Raw genomic sequence first — 12,643 nt, forward strand, 5'->3', positions numbered from 1 at the left:
AGTTTTAATACACCCTCTAATATATGATTGTTAGCTGTGCATAGCATGTCAGGTGGGTTTTTACTAATAAAAGTACATTTGAGACATCTTTATATCCTTATTTAAAAATTTTTAATTCTGTGAGGTAAATTGATGTGAGAAATACATCACAGAGTTGCATATAAGTTTCATCAAACTCTTTGAAGGAAACATAGGCTAGAAAAATTGGGCAATCCTAATGTCTCTTATTTGATGTAAATTGTCAGAGTTAGATAAAATTCAGAAAACCTGATTCTTAGATTGCTTAACAGGAAATTTGTGTCTGCCAGGTATGGGCAGTAGGTCAGAGGCTCAACTGATATTTCCTCTTCCTCTGCTAGAGATTCTGATGTTTCCTCTTATTTGAGGATAAGTGCTACAGTGAGCCACTGCTTCTCATGAGATAGTGTCAAGTCTACTGAGGAGGCTGAAATTTGAAAGTATTACTGTCTATATATTCTCCTTCTGCCCCACCCCATCATCTGTGATGACATGACACCTGATCTCAGGCGATTTCCATCTTATCCTGTGTGGTCATTTCACTTACTGCCAGGTGATTCTCTGGTTCAGACTAGGCAAAAACTGGGAATATTTTTGTATTCTAGAATTAAGATATATGATTCCAGCTGCCAGGCTGAACTCAGAAGCTCAGGAGAAAAATCACAAATTTTCAGCTCTGAAAATTAGGACAAAATAGCAGTGTTAAAAAAAAACATGGTGGTTGTGTTGAAGACGGTGCTGATTTTGGCATTTAATGGTATGGCTATAAATTAAAATCTCTAGTGTATGCCATTCTTGCTTGGAAATATTACCTATATTGTATAGTCATAAGTATGTTCTGAAAGATAGAGTACAGTTGACCATTACTCTAAAAAGTGAGTGATCATGAAGAAATTAACAAGTTACTCATCTCAGTATTGAAGCGTGTATATATACGTGTGTGTGTGTGTGTGTGTGTGTGTGTGTGTGTGCATGATTTGAGAGAGATCTACATCATATGGAACACTCTCTAGGATAGATCATCTTTTTAGCAACAAAATACATATTAGCAAATTAAAGAAATCTGAAATCAAACTAAGTATTTTCTCTGAACACAGTAATATAAAACTTGAAATCAGTAATGGAGTGAAAATTGGAAAACTCATAGATATGTAGAAATTAAACAACGCACTCTTGGATAAGCAAGGGGTCAAGGAAGACAAAAGATAAATCAGAAGATATCTTGATAAAAATAAAAAAGGAAACACAACATACCAAATTCATAGGATGCAACATATGCACTTCTAAGAGAAAAGTTTATACTAATAAAAATCTACATTAAGGGCAAAGAAAGACATCAAGTAAACTACATAATGGTACACCTCAAGGAACTAGAAAAAGACTAATATAAGGCCAAAGATAGCAAAGGGAAATAAATAACAAAGATCAAAGTGAAAATCAATGAAATAGGGAACAGAAAACCAGTAGAAAAGACCAGTGAAGCTAGAGTTGATTTTTTTTGAAGCGACCAAAAATTGACAAATCCTTAGGCTAGAAGAGAAAAAAAGAATTGTAAAATAAAATTAATAAATGAAAGGGGCAACATTGCCACTGATACCACAGGAATACAAAGGATCATGAGGGACTTTTATTAAATCCATATGTCAACAAATTGGATATACTGAAAGAAATGGGTAAGTTTTTAGAAACATTAAGTCTACCAAGACTAAATTTTGAAGAAATAGAAAATCTAACAGATTTATTTAATAAGAGTAAGGATATTGAATTAATAATGAAAAACCTCCCAACAAAGAAAAGCCCATTATCAGATAGCTTATTGGTAAAGCTTGCCAAACATTTAAAGAAGAATTAATACCATTCTTCTCAAACTGTTCCAAAAAAATTGAAGAGGGAAGAGCAGTGCCAAACTCATTCACAAGACCAGCAATAAATTTACAACAGAGCCAAGTAAGGACACCACAAGAGAAGAAAATTATAGGCCAATATCCTTGATGAGCACCAATATTCTCAACAAAATAGTAGTAAAATGAATTCAATGGAATGTTAAAAGGATTGTGCATTGTAATCAAGTAGGATTTATCCTTGGGATAAATGGTTCAACACACACAAATCAATAAATTAGACACAGTATATTAACACAATGACAAATAAAATTCACATGATAATTTTAATAAATGCAGAAAAATAATTTGATAAAATTCAACATCATGTTGTGATTAAAAAATTCTCAAAATTAGATATATAAGAAATGTACCCCCAAATAATAGAGACTTTTATATGATAAACCAACAGCTAATATCATACTCTGTGGTGAAATGTTAAATGTTTTTCCTCTAAGATCAGGAACAAGATAGGGTGCCTATTGTCACCAGTATGAAAAGTTCTAGCCAGAGCAATTAGAAAAGAAGAAAACACATACAAAGTAAAAAGGGAGAAAGAAGTGAAATTATCTTTGTTTACAAATGACATGATCTTTCACATATGAAACCCTGAAGACACCACCCAAAAGTTGTTAGAACTGCATGAAAAAGACGCTAAGAAAACTGACACGATCGCATCAAACATTAAAATATTTAGGAATATTTTTAACCAAGGTGGTGAAAGATCTGTACACTGAAATCTCTAATATATTGATAAAAGAAACTGAGGAGGACACCTGTAAAAGGAAAGACATCCTATAACCATAACTTAGAAGAATCAATATTGTTAAAATGCCCATAGTACTCAAACCCTCTATAGGTTCAAGGCAATCTTTAACAAAATTCCAATGCCATTTTTCACAGAAATTAAAAAACAATCATAATATTCATATGGAGCCACAGGAGTCCCCTATTTAACAATCTTGAGCAAAAAGAATGAAGCTGGAGTTACCACACTTCCTGATTTCAAACTGTATTATGAAGCTTGAATAAGCAAGGACGCTACAGTGCTGGCATGAAAATAGTCAAACAGGCCAGTGGAATAGAATCAAGAGCCTATAAATAAACACATGCATACAGAGTCTACTAATCTTCAACAAGGGTGCCAAGAATACAAAAAGGGAAAGGGTATTTTTTTTTTCTTTAAATAATGTTAGGAAAACTGAATATCCACATCTAGAATACACAAAATTTCACTCAAAATGGATTAAAGACTTAAACTTAAGACCTGAAATGATAAAACTTCTATAGGAAACTTCAGGGGAAAAGCTCCTTGACCTTCGTCTTTTCAATGATTTTGGATACAACACCAAAAGCACAATTTTTGGATACTACAGGCAACACAAGCAAAAATAGAGGAGATTATAGGAAACTAAAAATCTTCTGCATAGCAAAAGAAATAGTTGCAATGAAAAGATAGCCTATGGAATGAAAGGAGACTTTGCAAGCCTTATGTCTGATAAATGATTAATATTCAAAATACAGTAACAAGAAATAAAAGCAACTAATTCTATTAAAAAATGTGCAAAGGACCTCAGTAAACATTCCTCCAAAGAAGACATGCAAATGGCCAACAGGTATATGAAAAGTGCTCAGCCCATTTAATCATCAGGGAAATGTACATTGAAACTACAATGAGGTATCACCTCACACCTATTAAAAAAGCAAATGTTAGTTAGGATGTAAGTAAAAGATTAGTTTGGTAAACTGTTGGTGGGGATGTAAATTGGTACAACTATTATGAAAACAATATGAACATGCCTGGAAAAATTAAATATAAAACTACCATGGGATCTAACAACTCCAATCTTCATATTTATCTAAAGGAATTGACATCAGGATCTCAGAAAGATGCCTACACCCCCTGGGCAGTGTAGCATTATTCATAATAGCTAAGGTATGGAAACAATCCAAATGTCCCTGGATGGATGAATGAATAAAGAAAACATGGTATATACATACAATTCAGTATTATTCAACCTTTAGAAAAGAAGAAAATGTTGCTATTCGAGGCAACATGTATTAACCTAGAGGACATTATGCTTAGTGAAATAAGCCAGACACAGAAGATAGTTACAGAATGAGGTCACTTATTTGTGGAATCTAACATAGTCAATTTACAGGAGAGGAGAATAGGATGATTGTTGACAAGGGCCAAGGAGAGGGGTACATGGGGAAGAGATAGTCAAAGGTACAAAGTTTCAGTTTTATAAGAGGAATAAGTGCTGGAATTCTATTATACCACCTATAGCTAACAATATATGTTGTGTACTAATATCTGATAAGAGGTTCATTTCAGTTCAGTTCATTCTCTCAGTTGCGACCTCATGGATTGCAACACACCAGGCTTCCCTGTCAATCAACAACTTCCAGAGCTTGCTTAAACTCATGTCCATCAAGTCAGTGTTGGCATCCAAACATCTCATCCTGTTATCCCCTTCTCCTCACACCTTGAATCTTTCCCAGCATCAGGGTCCTTTCCAATGAGTCAGTTCTTCGCATCAGGTGGCCAATGTATTGGAGCTTCAGCTTCAGAACCAGTCCTTCCAATGAATATTCAAGACTGATTTCCTTTAGGATTGACTGGTTTGATCTCATTGCTGTCCAAGGGACTCTCAGGAGTCTTCTCCAACACGACAGTTCAAAAGCATCAATTCTTTGGCTCTCGACTTTCTTTATGGTCCAACTCTCACATCCATACATGACTACTGGAAAAACATAGCTTTAAATATACACACCTTTTTCGGTAAAATAATGTCTCTGCTTTTTAATATGCTGTCTAGGTTTGTCATAGTTTTTCTTTCAAGGAGCAAGCATCTTTTAATTTCATAGCTGCAGTCACCATCTGCAGTGATTTTGGTGCTCAAGAAATAAAGTCTGTCATTTTTCCATTGTTTCTACATCTATTTGCCATGAAGTGATGGGACCAGATGCTGTGATCTTAATTTTTTGAATGTTGAGTTTTAAGCTAGCTTTTTCACTCTCCTCTTTCACTTTCATCAGGAGGCTCTTTAGTTCCTCTTCTCTTTCTGCCATAAGGGTGGTGTCATCTGCATATCTGAGGTTATTGATATTTCTCCCAGCAATCTTGATTCCAGATTATGCTTCATTCAGTATGCCATTTTGCATGATGCACTCTATATATAAGTTAAATAAGCAGGGTGACAATACACAGCCTCGATGTACTCCTTTCCCAATTTGGAACCATGTCCCGTTCTATCTGTTGCTTTTTGACCTGCATACGCATTTCTTGGGAGGCAGGTAAGGTGGTCTGGTATTCCCATCTCTTTATGTATTTTCTACAGTTTGTTGTGATCCACACAGTCGAAGGCAAGCAGAAGTAGATGTTTTTCTGGAACTCTGGCTTTTTCGATGATCTAACGGATGTTGGCAATTTGGTCTCTGGTTCCTCTGCCTTTTCTAAATCCAGTTTGAACATCTGAAATTTCTTGGTTCATGTACTGTTGAAGCCTGGCTTGGAGAATTTTGAGCATTACTTTACGAGCATGTGAGATAAGAGGTAAAGTTTTATTTTAGGTATTCCTATTACTACTATTAAATGAGGCAGGTGGGAACTTAGGGTAGTAACAAATATTTTTATGACCTTGATGGTGGTGATGTTGTCATAGATGTATATTTATCCATGAACTCATGGATTAGTAAATATCAAATATGTAGTTTCTGTATATGTCAATCATATCTCAAGAAATTGGCTTAATTTATTTTTTAAACAAGAACTTAGGAAAGGTTTGGTTGGTTTTTGTTTTTTTTGTTTGTTTGTTTTGTTTCATTTTCTTGCCTAGGCTTCTACAACCCAGTCATGGCTAACCTATTCCAGATTGAGCCAGAACAGTAATTTAGTTCATTATCTGGAAAAGCATTACCATTTTTTAAAAATTTTCTTATTTTTATAGGCCTTTGTGTAAAATTAAATGAAGCCCTCCATGCAGTCCTGTAATGTGGTTATTAGCAACTTACTTTCCACTATTATCTTCATCTACCAGATGCTAGTAAAGTAATGCTCAAAATTCTTCAAGCCAGGCTTCAGTAATACATGAACCGTGAATTTCCAGATATTAAAACTGGTTTTAGAAAAGGCAGAGGAACCAGAGATCAAATTGCCAACATCCTCTGGATCATCAAAAAAGAAAGAGAGTTCCAGAAAAACATCTATTCCTGCTTTATTGACTATGCCAAAGCCTTTGACTGTGTGAGTCACAATAAACTGTGGAAAATTCTGAAAGAGATGGGAATACCAGACCACCTGACCTGCCTCTTGAAAAAGCTCTATGCAGGTCAGGAAGCAACACTTAGAACTGGACATGAAACAACAGACTGGTTCCAAATAGGAAAAGGAGTACGTCAAGGATGTATATTGTCACCCTGCTTATTCAACTTCTATGCAGAGTACATCATGAGAAACGCTGGGCTGGAAGAAGCACAAGCTGGAATCAACTTTGCTGGGAGAAATATCAATCACCTCAGATATGCAGATGACACCACGCTTATGGCAGAAAGTGAAGAGGAACTAAAGAGCCTCTTGATGAAAGTGAAAGAGGAGAGCGAAAAAGTTGGCTTAAAGCTCAACATTCAGAAAACGAAGATCATCTGCTCCCATCACTTCATGGGAAATAGATGGGGAAACAGTAGAAACAGTGTCAGACTTTAATTTGGGGGCTCCATAATCAATGTAGATGGTGATTGCAGCCATGAAATTAAAAGATGCCTACTCCTTGGAAGCAAAGTTATGACCAACCTAGATAGTATATTCAAAAGCAAGACATTACTTTGCCTACAAAGGTCTATCTAGTCAAGGCCATGGCTTTTCCAGTAGTCATGTATGGATGTGAGAGTTGGACTGTGAAAAATCCGAGCACCGAAGAATTGATGCTTTTGAACAGTGGTGTTGGAGAAGGCTCTTGAGAGTCCCTTGGACTGCAAGGAGACCCAACCAGTCCATTCTGAAGGAGATCAGTCCTGGGTGTTCATTGGAAGGACTGAGGCTGAATCTGAAACTCCAATACTTTGGCCACCTCATGTGAAGAGTTGACTCATTGGAAAAGACTCTGATGCTGGGAGGGATTGGGGGCAGGAGGAGAAGGGGACAACAGAGGATGAGATGGCTGGATGGCATCACCGACTAGATGGACATGAGTTTGGGTGAACTCCGGGAGTTGGTGATGGCAGGGAGGCCTGGTGTGCTGCAGTTCATGGGGTTGCAAAGAGTCAGACACGACTGAGCGACTGAACTGAACTGAACCAAACTCAAACCTGGGAAAAGGAGACTTTGGTTCATCTATGACAGTCAAACTTGTTTTTTTTAAGTTGAGGAAACCAAAGCTCAGAAAGATTAACTGATGTTGGCATACTCTAACTAAGTAACTTTGAATGGAGACAACTCAGAAACAGAGCTAGAATCACTAACTGCAGTGCTAGTTAAGCCATATGTGTGTCAGCCAGCTGATAGATTTTGCCGTTTACTTTTATTTATGATTCTGCAAAGGAGAGGTATACCTTGCAAAGTGGAAAAAAATAACTATGATGACTAGAGTTTCTGCATGTTTGTTCTCTGGTAGTACTTTGGGCAAATAGCCCCTGCTAAGAACATGACTTGTTGACAGATTAGTGGGTTCTAAAATATCCTTTACAAAAGGGTGAGTGGCCATGATTCATGGTTTGCCAGTGCTTAGAGAGCATAAATGGAATAAGTTTAGAACCTTGTATAATTAGGCTTACATTATTATTACTTTATAGAAGCTATGTTGGAAAACAGCTCTCCTCAGTTTGCCCACAATTTTCCCGGGTTGGCATTAAAAGGCTGACATCCTTTGGTCTCCGATAAACCAGGACAGATGGTTAGTCAACATAATCTAGAATGGGATATTTGGGTCATAATTGTGAAATCTCATTATAAGGAAGTCTAAGTTTTCTCATTAGTATTTCAATACTCGCCCATCTTTATGCTTAATTAAATGTATAGGTATGGAGCCTTGATCACTTTATAATTGCATGCCACTCTCTGCCAAATAAAGGCTGATTCTGTTAGTTCCTTTAGGATTTGATTGTTATCGTTCTTCTTTATTGCCTTAGTATACTTGGAATATCAATTTGAAATTAAAGGTTACTCTTCTTCTGGATGACTTCGCAAGGGCAAAGTCTTTCCCAAGGCCTCTTGGGAAGTTGTGACAGGCATGGAGAGTTTTATAAATGTAATTTTTTGTTATTCAGAAGCCAGAAGTGTAACTGTTTTGATAAATATGATCTTGCAAACGGGTCAAGTGACTGAACATTGAAAGAGGGATTTCATTCTTAATTTTTCAATCAACTTGCACCTCTACCTTCCTTTGAATAAAGAAGTTAATTTGTGTGGGGATAATCAGGTCTGTTCTTATATGAAGAAAAAACTGCTCATTAGTCACTGTTACTACTCGCTGTATTTCTTAAACAATACTTTTCACATATGTAATTAAAATTAATTGTTTGTTAACACAGGCCTACTGATTTACTCTCAGTTCCCTGAAGAAAGAACAAGCCTGTCTTGTTGACCAGTGTATTTATAGTATTTATGCAGCCAGCAAATAAGTACATAGTACATATTGATTCAATGGATATTTTGATGGAGGATAGATGGATGAATGCATGAATGGATGGATATGTGCATGCTTGAATGGATGGGTGAAACTTACAGCTAAAGCTAGCGCAGTGCAATTATAAAAAATGCTATACTTCTGGCAGGCCCTGTTGATTTATATAGTCCTTCACTTTTATAAAATATGGATATAAAAGGACCTAATGACTATTTTCCTTCTTTTCCTCTGGATGGAAGCAGACATGTGAAGTGCTACTGTAGCCATGAATGGAAGGACAGGAAAGAGATTAGAAAACAAACAACTTCTTTGTATCATAAGCTCACTAATTCCGCTCCTCCTTCAAACTAAGAAGCTTGGAGTTGAGCATCTTGTGGATCAAGCGACTGAAATCACTTTACAGATAAGGAAAAGGAGGAACGGATGTATTAATTTACTTGCCAAAGGTTACACAATACATTATTAAGAGGGTCAGCAATAAAAACCAGATCTGCTGTGCCTAGCTCCTGAATACTTCAGGCTGTCTGCTTAAGTGTAGTCCAGTTCTTCAGTGCTTCTTCAGGGAGCCTGATTCCAAGAATCAATCTCTGGTCTGCTTGATCCAGGTTAACAAAACTAACCAGCCTTTATTCTTTGGCAGGGCCTGTTGCTAAACCAGATTCCTCATCTTCAGCCTCTTCTAATCAAAGTAAATCTTATTCTCCATGCCCTGTGGGAATTATCAGGGAAATGTCTTGCAAACTATTTGACATTTGAGAAAAATAATAGCACACTGAGGAAACTTTCAAGGTGAACAGCAAGTTAGCATTCCTTCCCATGAGGATCACACTCAAAAAGATTTCACATTTGCTTTCAAAGTTATGCAATTTATCCATACTTCACACAGTTAGAATTCTGGATTTATATGGAAGACTTCTTTTTTCTATATTCTTTATAAATTGTGAATGCTGTTCCTGAGTTGAAGGTTATCCGCAGTAATAGAAATGCAGTCAGGTGGAAACTGTCTACAGCAGAACTATTACTGGGTCCATGGCATGATATGTCTACATACAATATGCTTTGGGCGTAAATGAGGGGAGGAAAAAATGGCCCTGAAATAGGATTTCCCCTCTAACTAAGCCCATTCTAAGTAAGGAAGAAATTACTTTATTGGATAAATGGCACTAGCTTCTATTCAATATTCATTTAAAAGGAAACACTTCTGATAGCTTTATTTCTGCACATTTTCAACAAATAACAATCCAAAGAATCAGGCTTGCCATATTCACTTTTATGAATCTCACTAAATGACCAGTAAGAGAAATAGCACTTCTCCTTCTTCATGGTTAGTTTCCTCCAAAATGGAGTAATTAACAAATGTATGAGCTAAAATTTAGATCTTTTCCTCCCAACATTTTACCTCCATGCCAAATGCAAAAATGCAAACACTTTGGTAATGCATTATATTTAAGAAAATACTAGGTCTTTATTCTAAAAGGTAATTTGATCGATACGTCCAAACAGGTGGCTTATGGCTCAGTAAGAGCTATTATTAGTTATTTTGCTAGAAAGTATTTTCTTATTTCCTCTAAAAGTTGGGCAAACTGAATGCTTGAACTTCACTTAGGTTCAGTACAGTATGAGAAAATGTTCTTGTTGGCTACTTGACAGGGTAAATAAAATAAGAAACTACTGGGAGAAGAGAATATATTGCTCCCTGAAGGTGCAAATGTTTCTTCGAGCTGAAAATTACACATTTATGAGAAAAGCCAAGTGCCTCCCAATGGAGAATTGGGTGTCTCAAATCAGCTGAAGTTTAAATGAAATACATATATTGAATAGATAACTAAATTCCACAAATGGAACCGAAGGGGATGCATTTTCCCATGTCAAAACATTTCACAGGTTTAAATAACCAGGACGAAGCATCATTTCTTGGAATTAATTTATTTTAAAAATAAATTGGTTAAAAATCAACAATATTTTCATGTAAATTAAATGTTTCTATTTTCTCCTTTTCCAATTTTTTTCTGCCCCTTTTCCTGTCCAGAGATTTCTAAGAGATTTTGATTTAATTATGCATCAAAGGGTTTTCTGTCTGCTTTCACCCATGTTTGATATACCCCAGTTGCCCTTTTACCAATCTTCCCTTTTGCTGATATCAAATCATCTAGCTCTCCTCTGTTTCTTATTGTTGATCCCCAAATGGTATACATTTAATACATTAACATTTTTGTAAAATTACAAACAAGAAAAATGATAACGATCTATCGTTGTCATAAACAAGACTAAATGCACTATATACTCACCTAGAATGTCTCTGCAACAAGAGATTGTCCCATGCTGTGGTGCTGGACATTCTATCTTTAAACTTGATTGCCTCTTGAAGTTAGTTATTAATACTTTCTTTGCTGCCTATACAATCTCAGCCAGCCTATACATTCATTCATCTGTTATTTTTCTGCTGATATAAAACTCACATCCAGAGTTTTTGTTTTAACTCTGGTGCCAATGGACAACTCCATCTAAGTTCGCTGATGCTTTGTTTATCATGTACAGAACAGCTCAGGACATATTATGACTGTGGTCTGTGGCAGGCTCCTACTGTGCTCTGATAGAGCCTTAACCGAGAGAAGGGGACACAATTTCCTCTCTCTAAAGGCATGGCCACGTGACCAAGTTGTGTGCCTGTGAGACAGCATCTGTCCAGGGGAGGCAGTGGGGTATCTTTTCCAAATTTGCACACTGATGCTCTACAAACTCATAGGGTCTTTGAATGAATTTCTTTTCTTCTTCACTCTCCTGTTTTCCTAAAATTTGAATATTTGTTAATGTCAATTCAAATTTGGAGACTTTAATCACTCCCTGTCTCTACTCCTCACTTCTCTCCCAATTTAGTTAGCTTGTAGGTTTTGTGAAAATGCACCTTATACATATTTTTTTGCTATTCCTCATTTACTCCTGTGAAGAAAATGGGGCATAGTAGTGTTAGAGTCAAACATTGAACATTAATAGGTATGGAATAAGCCATTTCTCTTCAAGAGCTCAGCAACTGCCCCTTGGTCCCCTTCTTCCAGACTGATCCTTCTTTAACTCCCATGGTATCAGAGGGTTCATTCTAAAATATAAAGTTTATCATGTCATAACTGTGTTTATAGTTTCTGGTAAACTGAATAATAGCTTCTGGAAAATATTCATGTCTTAATTCACCAAATCTTTAACAAGCTTAAAGGAGTTTCGCAGATATGATTAAGTTAAGGATGCTGATGGGGAGATTATCCTAGATTTTCCAGGTGGGCCTAGGTTAATCACAGGAATCCTTCTAACAGTGAGGCAGGAGGATCAGAGTTAGTAGGAGAGATGATGGTGGAAGAAAAAGGTAGGGGTGATGTGAGGAAAGAGCCAAGAATCAAGGATGCAGGCAGCCTTTAGAGTACAAGTAAGAAGGCAGAGAGAATGGATCCCCTCTCAGAGGCTGCAGAAGGAACCAGCCAAGCCGATACTACGACTGCCAGCTAGGGAGACTGATTTCAGACTTTGGACCTCCAGAAATGTGAGATGATAAATTTATGTAGTTTAAAGTGACCGAATTTGCGGTAATTTTTTATAGCAGCATTAGAACACGAATGCATCATCTTTCAATTCCTCTTTGTAATTTTCTGAACATGTTTCAGACTTCGTAATTTAGCACAGAAGTCCTTCCATGACGCAGCACTGCACAGTTCTCTGACCTTATTTGTAGCCACTCATCAAAGGTGATTTTTTTCTACTAGCTCTAAATTACTCTTCATCTCTGGAATTTCCAGTTAATAGGCCACTTCAAACTGCTTCCAAGTATGGGAAATAGGAATACCTTTCCTTTTTTGTTTCCCACTAAATCCTACTTGTTATTTCCTTCAGGAAAACTTTTTGGTTACTGTAATCCACTGTGGAAAATGCACAAATGAAAGAGAAACAAGTGAATAAAAAATTCAGTAAGCAGAACACTTAATTCACCTATCTCCCACAGTCTTAAGTTTCAGTTTTTGTCACCATCTCTATCTATAGGATGAGAGTTTAGATCTCAGCCTCCATAAATTTTTTTTTCATACTTAAATGCTTCTCTTGTAGGGACTAATTTCCTATTTGGATGGATTATTT

This window comes from Capra hircus, chromosome 18 (genome assembly GCF_001704415.2).
Source record: "Capra hircus breed San Clemente chromosome 18, ASM170441v1, whole genome shotgun sequence".
Taxonomy (NCBI): Eukaryota; Metazoa; Chordata; class Mammalia; order Artiodactyla; family Bovidae; genus Capra; species Capra hircus.